Source organism: Lynx canadensis, chromosome A1 (genome assembly GCF_007474595.2).
Source record: "Lynx canadensis isolate LIC74 chromosome A1, mLynCan4.pri.v2, whole genome shotgun sequence".
NCBI classification, from domain to species: domain Eukaryota; kingdom Metazoa; phylum Chordata; class Mammalia; order Carnivora; family Felidae; genus Lynx; species Lynx canadensis.
In genome coordinates, this window is record NC_044303.2 from 198,788,561 (window position 1) to 198,802,983 (window position 14,423).

Genomic DNA, 14,423 nt, shown 5'->3' on the forward strand with positions numbered 1-14,423 from the left:
TGTGTCTCCCTCTCTTTCTGCTCCTCCCCGACTCACACTCTGTCTCTCTCTCAAAAATAAATAAACATTTAAAAAAATTTTTTTAAAAAAGGTTCTCGAGTCTCATTTTTCCTGGAAATAAGCAATCTCTTAACCAGTAGGTATTACTAGGGTTTAGGTGAGAAGTCCGTATATAACTGTAAAATATGTGAGACAAATGGGATGGCAAGAGGAATGGCTCTGTGGTTACAGAGCCACAACAAATCTTCAGCAGTCAGTACAATAAGCAAATCTAAGTAGACCCTCCACTTTTTCTAAGGTAAGTTGGGGACCTTAGCATTCAGCCACAACAGACTAGCTTGTATCAAAACAATCCTTCCTTTGAAAACAACCAGAAAAATTAGATTAAATAAATAAATAACATGCAATTTATTATATAAATATTTATATATATAAATTTATGTTATATAAATATATTCTATGTTATATATAAAATTACGTCTATAACTTATGCACGGGTAGTCCAAATTCTTTGTGGCAGATGAAGAAATGGAAGCTCTTTCTGACGAAGTGACGTAGTTAAGGTTGCACAGTTGGGATCAGAGCCCGTATTTCACCAATTTCCAGAGCTTAGAGCTCTTTCCTCCGTGTGCATCTGGAGTGGGTAGGACCTTCATTTGTTTCTTTGGTCTTAGTTTACGCTCCCTATAATCAATACCGCTGATTCTCTGAAGCAACCTTCTACTACAATGTGACATTTTCAGTCCTTCCAGGACATGGGAAAGGGACTAGTGAAGTGTGTGTTGGGGTAAGGGGGAGTGGTAGGACTTGAAAACAGTCAGCATAATTGGCTGAAGGAAACCCCATGGCAGGAGTTGTGACTCATACTTGGTAGAATTAGACCATGAGTTTGTACTTGCCAGATCCAGGAAGGAGTTTGTAGGACAGAGGGCTCTGGAGTCAGATGATCTGAGCTTGAATCCATGCTCTATCACTTAGTAGCTAAATGACCTTGAACAAGTTATCAATCTCTGTACCTCTGTACTCTGTATCCTCTCCAACGAGGATAATTATAGCACCTACATCATGGTGTCATTGTAAAGACTGAATGAGTTAGTACAAGTAAAACTCCTAGATGAATGCCTGACACCATTTGACCAATGTTAGCTGTGATGTAAGGGGGGAAATTGGATGTAAGCAGCAGTCATTGGGCATGACCAATAGGGCTTACCTATGAGACCACTAGATACCTTAGAAGTTTCAAATAGGGCCTGCTTCTGGAACCTACTTGTGGAGTGTGATTTTTAGGGTATTAAAAGGGTCCTTTAATCCAGAGCTGACACAGTGCCTGAAAATCTCAGCCCCAGATAATGACATTAAAGACTGTGTTACAATCAAATGTGTTATATAGATGCAGTAAATGTAATCGTATCAGTCATTACCAATCTCATCGCCAATTCACTTATCATCTGAGTGAGGTAGTCATTTTAGCCAAGCCTTTGCGGTAGGAAGAACAGTCAAGAATGATCCTGAAGGGGTTTGGTGAGTACCTGCAAATCAGTCATAGCAGACGCTGTGGCAGCCATATTCCCTTGGCATTCACCTCAACATACAGAAGGCTGCTTACTCAAAAACCTATAACTTTGCCTGGGGGTGCTCTCTTTTCTAACTGTCAGAGTTCATTTAGCCCTTACTCAGGACAAGCCAGAAGTGCAAGAAAGTTAATGACCCTGGGGGGGACTCTTCAGCAATGATGATCGGGATGTCAGTGGCTAATATCCCAGCTTCCTAGCTCCTTCGTTAGAATAACTGTGAGGTGTGTTCTATACTATCACCCAGAGGTACCCCATGGGATTGAGTTCCCATTGCCCATGTTGGTAACAGGCAAAAAAGCGTACCTTTTGTTGGATTTTTATTCTCTCCTTTCTCACTCCACTACTCCCATGTTGGTTTACTAGTGTGCCTCATGACTCGACTACTCACACACTAAAATTCTGGTACCAACTCCAGTGTGTGTAGAAGGAGCGGCGTTCCCCCGGCCCGTGAAGCAATGCTCTGACATCAGTTGTATGTGTTACTTGACTCAATTCTGACTCTATCTACCCGGAGATAACATCAAGTGGCACAGGTTAAAGGCTCAGTCCAACAAGAGTGCCCCCACTCCAAATGCCAATCAAAAGTCCAGGGTGTTGCATATGCTTCTGACCAATTGGCTATAAATCTGAAATTTCCATGACCCACTCAATTAAGTTGCTAGAGGGGCTCACAGAACTCAGGAAACCCGTTTGCTCGCTCGATTACTGATACGTTTCAGACGCTATTAAAGGATATGAATCAACAGCCAGGTGAAGAGATACATACGGTGAAGTCCCAAACAAAGGAGCTTCTGTCCTCATAGAGTTTGGGGCCTGGCATAATGGCCTGTGGAACTATTTTGGCTCAAGAGCCTGGAAGCTCTCTGAACCCCGGCCTTTTGGGTTTTTATGGAGGCCTCATTACATAGGCACAACTGACACTGGTCATTGGTAACTCATTCAACTTCCAGTCCCTCTCCATACCCTGGAAATCAGGGGGTGGGACTGAGAGTTCCAACGCTTTATTCATGCCCTAGCAACCAGCCTCCATCCCTAGGTGCCTTGCAAAAGTCATCTCATTAACATAAATCCAGTTGTGATGGAAAGGGGCTTGTGATGAAAAAAAGACACCCATTTTACCTTTATTGGCTCTGAAGTATTTTCAGGAACTGAGGACGAGAGACCAAATGTAATGACAAAAGATGCTTTCATTGCTGCTACTGCTCAGGAAATTCCAAGGCTTTGGGGAGCTGTGAGCCAGGAACCGTGGACAGTGGCCAAATACATATTAGAATTATAATTTGGTATATATTTCTTATAAATCACAATATCACACATTAAACTTGTGTCTCAGGATCTTCCTTTGTGGAAGCCCAAACCAGGAGAGCAGCCTTCAAGTATTTGGTGGGGTTCCCTCATTCCCCTTCTTCTTTCTGCCCCCCTCTCTTCCCCATCTTTCCAAATGCAATTCCAGCCCCAAAATGTAAGGGCTGTTTTTCTGACATAGCTATTACTGCAGTGTGGAATACACACCCTCTTTGCCTCAAAGATTTCTACGGCAATCCTCTTGGAGTAAGCAAGGAGTAGTTATTCAGGGGGCGCCTGGGTGGCTCAGTCAGTTGAGCGTCTGACTCCGGCTCAGGTCATGATCTCACAGCTCGTGGGTTGGAGCCCCGCGTCAGGCTCTGTGCTGACAGCTTAGAGCCTGGAGCCTGCTTCAGATCCTGTGTCTCCCTCTCTCTCTGCCCCTAACCCGCTCGCATTCTGTCTCTGTCTCTCTCAAAAATAAATAAACATTAAAAAAAAAGAGTAGGTATTCAGAATTAATAGTATCACACAACCCTCCTGAGAGAAGAAAGCCACACAGAATGACATTTGGGAAGGGGAAATTGTCAAGAAAATATTTTCTCTGCAGAGCTCAAGACAAACAATTCCTAAATGAAATCAGGAGAGTCCAGTTTGGGCTGGCTGCAGGTTATCTGACATCTCTTACATCATTACCACCATCAGCAAGATTTGCAGGTTGTATCCACCCTCAGCCTTGCTGACCCAGACGGTATTACAGTGACCACACTAAGTTCATCAGCCTCCTTTAAAAGTACAGTTTTTAGGGGCGCCTGGGTGGCGCAGTCGGTTAAGCGTCCGACTTCAGCCAGGTCACGATCTCGCGGTCCGGGAGTTCGAGCCCCGCGTCGGGCTCTGGGCTGATGGCTCAGAGCCTGGAGCCTGTTTCCGATTCTGTGTCTCCCTCTCTCTCTGCCCCTCCCCCGTTCATGCTCTGTCTCTCTCTGTCCCAAAAATAAATAAAAACGTTGAAAAAAAAAATTTTTAAAAGTACAGTTTTTATGGGGCGTCTGGGTGGCTCAGTCGGTTGAGCGTCCGACTTCGGCTCAGGCCATGATCTCACAGCTCGTGAGTTCGAGCCCCGCGTCGGGCTCTGTGCTGACAGCTCGGAACCCGGAGCCTGCTTTGGATTCTGTGTCTCCCTCTCTCTCTGCCCCTAACCCACTTACATTCTGTCTCTGTCTCTCTCAAAAATAAATAAACATTAAAAAAAATTTTTTTAAAGGATAGTTTTTATGGGAATGCAAGCTGGTGCAGCCACTCTGGAAAACAGTATGGAAGTTCCTCAAAAAACTAAAAATAGAACTACCCTATGACCCAGCGATTGCACTACTAGGCATTTATCCATGGGATACAGGTGTGCTGTTTCAAAGGGACACGTGCACCCCCATGTTTATAGCAGCACTATCAACAATAGCCAAAGTATGGAAAGAGCCCAAATGTCCATCGATGGATGAATGGATAAAGAAGATGTGGTATATATACATACAATGGAGTATTACTCAGCAGTCAAAAAGGATGAAATCTTGCCATTTGCAACTACATGGATGGAACTGGAGGGTATGATGCTAAGTGAAATTAGTCAGAGGAAGACCAAAATCATATGACTTCACTCATATGAGGACTTTAAGAGACAAAACAGATGAACATAAGGGAAGGGGAAACAAAACTAATATAAACACAGGGAGGGGGACAAAACAGAAGAGACTCATAAATATGGAGAACAAACTGAGGTTTACGGGAGGGGTTGTGGGAAGGGGGTTGGGCTAAATGAGTAAGGGGCACTAAGGAATCTACTCCTGAAATCATTGTTGCACTATATGCTAACTAATTTGAATGTAAATTAAAAAAAATTAAAACGAACTAAATAAAGTGGTTTTTATACTATAGGGGCCAAGGGCAGGCCATCCCAAGATGGCCTCTTTGGCACAAATATTATTTTGAGTTAAAAAGCAATGGAAACCCAGTAGATTTAAGAAAAGCTCCTTACATCTCCCCTCCCCACCTCAGCTGCCTAAAGAGTTTAGATAGAGAACCTAATGCAAGAAGAGGACTCTCACCATAGATAACTATAGTTATGTATGGTAGACACGGAGGAATCTGGCAAGACCTGTTTGATCAAAGTCCTCTATGTCCTATGGTTTCTGAGTGGCTCAGCAAATATTTGTTTACCAAACATTTACTTTTTTTCATCTTCCCGTGAATTGCACTCATTCCCTTGGAAGTCCCAGACCCCTACCCCCTTTTCCTTAACTCAGAATGACATAGACATCTTATTTTGCCTCACTGTCTTTGGAATTTTCACGTCTATGGGGATTCCCTGTTCTTACACTATTAAATTTTATTTTCTCCTGCTTATCTGACTCATGTATTTTTGATTCTTTGGCTGGAAGGACCTTGGAGGGGACAGGAAACTCTTGCTCCCTCACACTACAGAATTGGAAAATATTAACATTTCTAAATCTTTTAAGCATACAATGAATTGAAGAGAACAAGTACTTTAAGAAAATTAACATAATAAATTGCCACTTAAATTCAGTATTACTAAAATCTGACTAAACTACTGTAGTATTTAGACAATGATGACAAAGCAAAAACAAGGGACTCTGAAAGCAGTCTCTTTCAGACCAGACATACTAATTATTTTGTAACCTTTTTCCCTTTCTTGCAAAACGATGACAACGCTTACCAAGTCTTAAATAAAGGAAGGCTCATTGAAACTTTCAAATAAATAATAGTACTCAATGTTTATATTGTGGATTTTTTCAACATGGAGCTCTAAGAATTATCAAATAATCAGGGACTTTTTGGGTTACCTACTTTACATCCAACATCATCTTACCCCTTGCCTTAACGAAGAAGTTTTAAAAGTGATTTCAAGCATATTATCATTACATTCTTAACTGGTTCCAGAAGTAGAGATTTAGTAATTCAACATTTATTTTTTTTCAATGAATTGTTCACCAGTATAATAACTTTTCCGTTCACCCATCCATTCACCCACCCACTTATCTAGCTACTTACGACTGTTTCTTAAACAGCCACCACAAGGGAGGTCTTATGCAGGTCTCAACGCAGACATGGGCCCCAGCTCTCACGGAACCAACGATATAGTGAATTCTATAGCATAAATTCTAGTAAGATCTCTATAATTATACTGTTTCCATCTAAAATATTTTTTGAAATATATTTTTCGCAATTAAAACTCAGAAAATTAATTTGAGATATATAATATAAACTACACAGATATAAAGGTAAGGACACTTCGAAAGAGAATGGAGTCCTTGTGTAAAGATAGCTGAGTTCAACAGACCCTGACCTGTGCAGGCTGAAGTGATTAGAACACACAATGAGTTGTGCCCATTCCCCACTTGGCAAAGCAGGGTGGTGGCCCGTGGAAATCAACAGAGTAGTCAACTTCTGTTTTAATGTTTTGTTGCAATGCCTTTTATTTTTTATTTTTTATTTTTTTAATTAAGAGAACAGAAGCTACAGGCAAGGTAAAGTTTGGGCTGAGTCTGTCCTAGATTCCCATGTCAAGTTAGGGTTCACAAATTCTTCTGTTTCCTGGTCTCTGAAGCGTCTAAAAAGGCAGATTAATAATTATTCCTGATTCACAGGACAAACTGAATCATCATGCTAAGAGAAATGGAACATTTCCTCCTGAGAGATATCTACACATATTGCTTTGGATGTCTATATTACACATATAGCTTTGGATGTCTCTCTGGGGGGATTAGCTCACAGAGAGAGAGAGTTCTTAACAAGAGTCAATGTATTCACCTTCATTGACATGGCTTCACTATAGCAATTGCCATAGCTGTTTTCTTATCTGGATTAGAGGTGGGTGATACAAATCTGGTAGTTTAGATCTTTCCCTCCCTCTGCCTTGGGAAATTGTTGACAAAACTACAAGAGAATCACTGGGGAGCCTGGGTCGCTCAGTCAGTTAAGTGTCCAACTTCAGCTCAAGTCATGATCTCATGGTTCGTGAGTTCGAGCCCCGTGTCGGGCTCTGTGCTGACAGCTCAGAGCCCGGAGTCTGCTTTGGATTCTGTGTTTCCCTCTCTCTCTTCCTCTCCCCTGCTTACACTGGGACGCTTTCTCTCTCTCTCTCCCTCTCTGTCTCTCAAAAATAAATAAACATTAAAAAAAAAAAAAGGGGGCGCCTGGGTGGCTCGGTCGGTTAAGCATCCGACTTCGGCTCAGGTCATGATCTCACGGTCCATGAGTTCGAGCCCCGCGTCGGGCTCTGTGCTGACCGCTCAGAGCCTGGAGCCTGTTTCAGATTCTGTGTCTCCCTCTTTCTGACCCTCCCCCATTCATGCTCTGTCTCTCTCTGTCTCAAACATAAATAAACGTTAAAAAAAATTAAAAAAAAAAAAAAAAAGAAACAGCTACAAGAGAATCAGGCTTTAAATGTATAGACCCAGAATGACAGAATGAATTGTCCTGTAGGAATTCTGAATGACTCACACGAGCTTTCTGTTCTTATGCTCATGTCTCAATTATAACAATTTTTCGGATCATAGTGTAATTGTTTTGACATTCTCTCCATTATCACTATTTTCTGTATGTCACCTTTGTAATAATTTTTGGAGCATGGTGTATTTGTTTATTTGTGTGTCCATGTTTGCTCACTAGGCTATGAGTTTCTGCAGGGCAAGAGTTGTGTCTTTTCCCTTTGGTATCTCCAGCGACCAGCACAGAGCCCTATACACAGAGGAGCTCAGTTAAGCATTTGTTGAGTGAATGAATGAATGAATGAATGATTGGGAGAATTGCTCTGAATGCTCAATGGTGAGGATTCAGGAGTCTATATCCATTGGTTGTTAACACAGTCGCTCTGCACAGTGGGCTGGTCCGACCACATGTGGGCCTGCTTTGCTTTTCTACAACATTATTAATATTCAGGGTATTACTATATCCCACTATCTTCTAATGGAGTTATTTTTGTAGCTTGGATGAAAAAAAAACTGCTGTATTATTTCAAACGATTGTGAAATAATGAAACAAACAAAAACCTCAAATGCCAGAAAACATAATTTTCATGGAACTTCATGAAAAACAGCTCTGCCAGATCCACTCACAAATTATACCCACAAGGAGAAAATGGCCTTACAGAGTACCGAGTGCCATCCATTATTTGTATAATAGGAACAAGAAGGTTTGCCATGCAGCACTGTGTGGTTAAGATAAAAATATCTTCTCAAGTAAGCCAGGGCATTTCCTCCACGTTAAGCCACATGATGGAACAGTGAGGGAGAAATGATTTATTGATTATAACAGTGAAAAGTTACTTTTCTGAATCAATTCTTGTTTAAATAGGACAAGGTTGAAAGCTAAAGCCATTTGAGATTTAGGATTCGGACACAGGGGCGTAAAGAAATGTGCTCGTCATTGTTTGGAGCATACATCAGGAAATTTTAGGTTTCTGGTTTTATCTATTAGGATTGAGTGGGGACGTATTTAACAGAAAGCTCCAAATAATAGTGGATTAAACCTAAGTGTTTATGATCTTTCATGTAAAAGAAGTCCTCAGGTAAAGAGTACAGGATTGACATAAAGGCTCCTCCTCCTTTCTGCTTCACCATCATAAACACTTGGTTTCGATTCAAGTTTGCCTCGTGGTTTCAGCATTGCTGCTGGCGTCCTAGCGACCACATCTGCACTCCAGGCAGTAGGAGGAAGGAAGGCGGAAAGGTCACTCCTTCCTGCCGAATCAGCTCTCTTTAAAGGAAATTCCTGGAAGCCCCCATCCAATGATTTTCACTTACATCTCTTTGACCGCTTCTAGCAGTGAGAGAGGCTGGAAAACACCATTTTCATTCTGTGTACATGTGTGACTCCAAATAAAATTTGAGTTTTGTTACCAGAGAAGAGAGGAGATGGCTGATGGGTAGCAAACCAGCAGCCTCTGCTACAAGAAGAACCAGACAGAACACAGCTAAAACAAAACATCATTTTTTCTCGGAGTTATTGGATAATCAGGGTACTAATGGGATCATGTATGCAGAGATACTCCAAGTGTGAGCACATTTCATGCCTGAGGCCAGAGCAGGGATGCGCAGAGTACTCTCTAGGGGAAAGGCAGGCTATTGATCTGTTGAAAAGTCTCATGGGGTAGTTAATATTCATTACCTTGGTGAATTTACCAAAGTTCAGGGTTTGGTCTCCATTATCGTGGGGATTGAGACTTGAGACTTGGCACAATGAGAGTGAATTTGACTCTTTAAAAAGATTTTTTTTTTGGGGGGGTGGGGAGGGCGCCTGGATGGCTCAGTCGGTTAAGCATCCGACGTTGGCTCAGGTCATGATCTCATGGTTCGTGAGTCCAAGCCCCGCATCAGGCTCTGTGCTGACGGCTCAGAGCCTGGAGCCTGCTTCGGATCCTGTGTCTCCCTCTCTCTCTGCCCCTGCCCTGCTCACATTTTGTCTCTGTCTCTCAAAAAGTGAATAAACATTAAAAAAACATTTTTTAAAATGTTTTTATTTATTTTTGAGAGAGAGAGAAAGACAGAGCATGAGTAGGGGAGAGGCAGAGAGAGAGAGAGAGAGAGAGAGAGAGAGGGAGACACAGAATCTGAAGCAGGCTCCGGGTTCTGAGCTGTCAACACAGAGCCCGATGCGGGGCTTGAACTCGTGAACTGCGAGCTCATGACCTGAGCCGAAGTCAGAAGCTCAACCGACTGAGCCACCCAGGTGCCCCAAGAGTGAATTTGACTCGTAAAGAGAAGTTCAAATACCCCTAATTTAGAGGTTAAAAAATATTATCACAGATAGCAAAATGTTTATTTATATGCAATAAGAAATGCCTGTTACAGGGAGAGAAACAGTCACAGAGGTTTGCTTGGTGAGCGTGGGATTAGGAAAAGACCAGGTAAGTCAGCTGAATGTTTAGTGGAATTGGGCTCCAGTGAAAATGGTCTTGCTGGTCCCTCCTTCCCTTTCTCATCATTTCTGGTTGGTCCACTGCCTGTGTTGCCTCCTTTTCCCAGTATCCACAGCTGCCCTCCTCCCCTTCAGCCTGGGCTGCTAATCTTAAGAATTTTTGACCTTCAAACGGCAGTCTTGCAGGCTTGGGAACCTCACCATCTCTTCAGGGCGATCTTGTGGGTCTCTGCTTTGATCCCATATATACATGGAGTTTAAATTTTAACTCTCAGAGGACAATTTCCTTCTACTTACTTCTAAGTTCTCAAGACAAGCCTCAGGGTAAACCTCGAGTAGGCTGTTACATAGACGTGTACCGTCAAAACCAGAACATGAACACAATCTTTTTGTGGTAGGGAATAAAAGGTGATGAGGAGAGCGTGCCATTCTGGAGCTGACCGATGTGACTCAGCAAAAGAGACTGAAGAAGTTAACGTTAGTAAACAGGAAGTCAACGTGTGAAACCTTAAAAGCAGGGCTGAGTCACTCAAGATACAAAGAACCCAAATGTGCGGTCAGAGTGCATTTGGTGCTCAAATAACTCGCAAGATGACATACGAATGGCTGTGCAGGTGTGCCTCGGTAATCCTGTGAAAGGGTAGCCTTTGGAGAGATCTAGAAGCATTACCCTAAGACAGGTGGAGCTATCTCCTTTCTCCATCACATGTGTTCCCTGTCCCAAACAGAGAGCTTAGTCAAGAGGAAGAGAGTGTCTGGCAGACTGAGAACAGCTCTCCTTTAATGAGACACCTTTCTGAAGTAATCAAGTTTGAAGCACTTCTCTTCCTATCATTTCAGGGTAAGTGGAGATTTATTACGTGCAGAGGGTCAGACAGTAGGACTAATTCTGCTACCTGGTTCTGGACTGTTTTAGTCACTCACCTGAATGCGTATCCGTTTAGTTCTTGCATTATATTGGTCCTAATTGCTTTTAGGGCTGTCATGTTGTGTTAAAAATGGTTGGACGTAAAGTGAAGCATGAAGCTCTTTTCAGTATCTGTGGAGAAGGCAAATGTGATCCGTCCACAGTCGCAAAGAAGGGAAACAGTGGGATCATTTAGAATGACAGCAGCCAAGCATGTTCCCCTACAGTCTTTGAGCAGTTTTTAAAATCTAGGTATTTACCTCCTTTTGGCTCTCAGCTTTTCTTAGAGGCCATAGAGGGACTCAAATAATCTCTCAAAGATGAAATTACCCAAACTAAAACACTATAATTTTTTTTAATGCTTGTATTTATTTTTGAGAGGGAGACAGCGTGTGAGTGGGGGAAGGAGCAGAGAGAGAGGGAGACACAGAATCCGAAGCAGGCTCCAGGCTCTGAGCTGTCAGCACAGAGCCCGACGCGGGGCTCGAACTCATGAACTAAGAGATCATGACCTGAGCGGAAGTCGGAGGTTTACCGACTGAGCCACCCAGGCACCCCCCAAGCTAAAACACTATATACTTTTAGTCTAGTTTAGGAAGATTTTGGTATGTTTCATAAAATACTACTTCCCTGGGAGGATGAGGGATACTTTTCAATTGTGGGCTCCATCATCAGTACTCGTCAAAATAAACTGTTGATCTTCCAGTCAAAGAGTCACCAGATGTACCATAGCTGTTGACAGAAGCTTCCTCTCTGGCGGTCTTATCTGGTTTGACTATTGGATGGGAACAGCATGGAGTCTAAAATCAAAACAAGTCTCAGGTTTTAGTGAAAGTTTTCAGGATACTCACCAACTGTAATCAGAGGGCATCTCAGTAGTCCTTTGGCTAGATTAAAGAGACTAGCAACCGTATATTCCATAGATTTGGAATTTAGATGAAATGTATAATACCTTCTAAAAAATGCTTATTTATTTATTTATTTTGAGAGAGAGAGAGAGACAGCAGGGGGAGGAGCAGAGAGGGAGAGAGAGAATCGCAATCAGTCTCCTTGCTGTCAGTGCAGAGCCGGATGTGGGGCTCTGTCTCATCAGCTGTGAGACCATGACCTGAGCCAAAATCAAGAGACGGATGCTCAAATGACTGAGCCACCCAGGTGCCCCTAATGGTGACTCCAGAGTCTCAATTTCCCCTCTTTCTTCTCTTAGGAAATATAGTCTGGGATTTATGGGTCAAAATCAGTATATTGTTAATGAATCAAAATGACACAAAATGGAATACCGAAACAACCTGTTTACTACTTACTTTCAAAGTGGTGCTATAATTTTAATTAGGTTCCTTTTTAACCCAGTGCATCTGCTCGTCTGAGTATTTCTAGTAGAGTAATCTTGGTGACTGATTTCTAAGAACCATGACAACAAACAACAACAACAACAAAACAAATAAAAGCATCCACCTTTATGTGAATGTAAGAAAACCCAATGGTGGCACCTAGAAATGAGCACTATTTATCCTCCGGAACCCAAATGAAATATGGAGGCTGAGATTGACTCTTTGGTTTCTGACTGTTGACGGAGAAGCCTGAATGACTCCCCCCATCCTCCACCACCAAATTAGAAATTGTCAGAACTCTAATCACGAATCAGGGGACAGTCACGGTCAAGGACAGTGAGACCCTTGGGTGCCCTTACTGAGTTGCACTCTGGTCTTCAGTTTGCAGTTCACACTGTAGGATTCATAAAAAACAATCCTAAGACACTTACTGTCCTTTTCTATTAGATGTTTTTAAGGGTGGCTTTATCAGTGGCTTTCAGAATTGCTCTTTTATCAGAATCAATTGAATTGCTTTTCAACAGTGCAGACTTTCAGGCCCACCTCAAGCCTATTAAATCTGAATTTCTGAGCGAGGGATTGGGACAATGTGTGTTACAAAAGTATCTTCACAAGGGATCTGATGCAGCTGAGAAGGATACAGGAACGCTGACACAATGTCCTTCGACACAGATCACCCCAAGTTCTCTCCAGGCTCTGTGCCAGCCCCAGTGGTCCTACTTCTGGGCAGATAAGTTTATTTTTATTTCCTGGATATCGTAATTCATATAACTGATTGTGTTCCTCTTTTTGCATCGACTGATGTGAAGCATAAAGGCAAATATGGCTCCTTTGAGCAACAGTGTGGGAAGAAAATTGTGGCCCTTTGGGTATTAACACCCCTGTCTTCATCATTCTTCAAAGCTCTCATTTCCCCTTTGCCTCGGTTTCTTTACCAAATTATTTCTTTGTTTATAATTTAAAAAGTTCTTTTTTTACCTTTTTACCCCCTTCACCCGTTTCTCCTCCCCCCCAACTCCCCACCTCTGACAATCTCCAATCTGTTCCCTATATCTATAAGCGAGAAGATTCTGCATAGAAGAGAGATCATATAGTATTTGTCTTTGTCTGACTTATTTCACTTAGCATAATGTCCTCAAGGCCCATCCATGTTGTCACAAATGGAAAAATTTCATTCTTTTTTATGACTGAATATTATATATATATGTGTATATATATATATATACACACACATATAGAACAGATAAAGAAATTATATATATATATGTGTATACATATATATATGTGTGTGTATGTGTGTATATATATATATATATATATGTATAATTTCTTTATCTGTTCTTCCATCAATGAACACTCAACTTCTTTCCATATCTTGGTCATTATAAATGATGCTTCAATGCAGATATTTCCTCTCAAGTTAGTGTTTTCCTTTTATTCAGGTAAATACCCAGAAGTGGAACTTCTGGATCACATAACATTTCTACTTTTAATTTTTTCAGGAAAAATATTTTTATTTTCATATTTTGTTTTACTGAAGGTATTTTTATACATTGCCTTAAACCCTCTTTGGAACAAAGTGACATCAGTAAATAATACTATTTATAGACCTTGATGATTCTTTCTTAACTTGAGTTGGAGTGTTTGCACTTACTGTTTCTTATTTTATTTTATTTTATTTTATTTTATTTTATTTTATTTTATTTAAGTTTACTTGTCTATTTTGAGAAAGAGAGAATACCAAACAGGCTCCATGCTGTCAGCACCGAGCCTGAGGTGGGGCTCAAGCCCACAAACCACGAGACCATGACCTGAGCCAAAATCAGGAGTCGGATGCTTAACCGACTGAGCCACGCAGGCGTCCCACTGGTGCTTATTTTAAAAATGCAGTTTAGGGGCGCCTGGGTGGCGCAGTCGGTTAAGCATCCGACTTCAGCCAGGTCACGATCTCGCGGTCCGGGAGTTCGAGCCCCGCGTCGGGCTCTGGGCTGATGGCTCGGAGCCTGGGGCCTGTTTCCGATTCTGTGTCTCCCTCTCTCTCTGCCCCTCCCCCGTTCATGCTCTGTCTCTCTCTGTCCCAAAAATAAATAAACGTTGAAAAAAAAAAAAATTTAAAAAAAATAAAAATGCAGTTTAGGGGGCGCCTGGGTGGCTCAGTCGGTTAAGCGACCGACTTCGGCTCAGGTCATGATCTCACGGTCCGTGAGTTCGAGCCCCGCGTCAGGCTCTGGGCTGATGGCTCAGAGCCTGGAGCCTGTTACAGATTCTGTGTCTCCCTCTCTCTGACCTTCCCCTGTTCATGCTCTGTCTCTCCCTGTCCTGTTTTTATTTTAAAAAAAATAAAAAATAAAAAAAAATTAAAAAATAAATTAAAAAAAAGTGCAGTTTAGGATAAAA

General features: G+C 41.9%; 1 protein-coding gene across 1 annotated transcript in view; it reads left to right on the forward strand.

Moving 5' to 3' along the window:
* Positions 1-10,393: 10,393 nt before the first annotated feature.
* ESM1 (endothelial cell specific molecule 1) overlaps positions 10,394-14,423 on the forward strand; it is a 47,153-nt gene continuing 43,123 nt past the window's right edge. The window contains exon 1 of the mRNA XM_030329913.2: positions 10,394-10,629. The gene's annotated coding sequence lies outside the window, so the exon portion shown is untranslated. The remainder of the gene's footprint in view (positions 10,630-14,423) is intronic.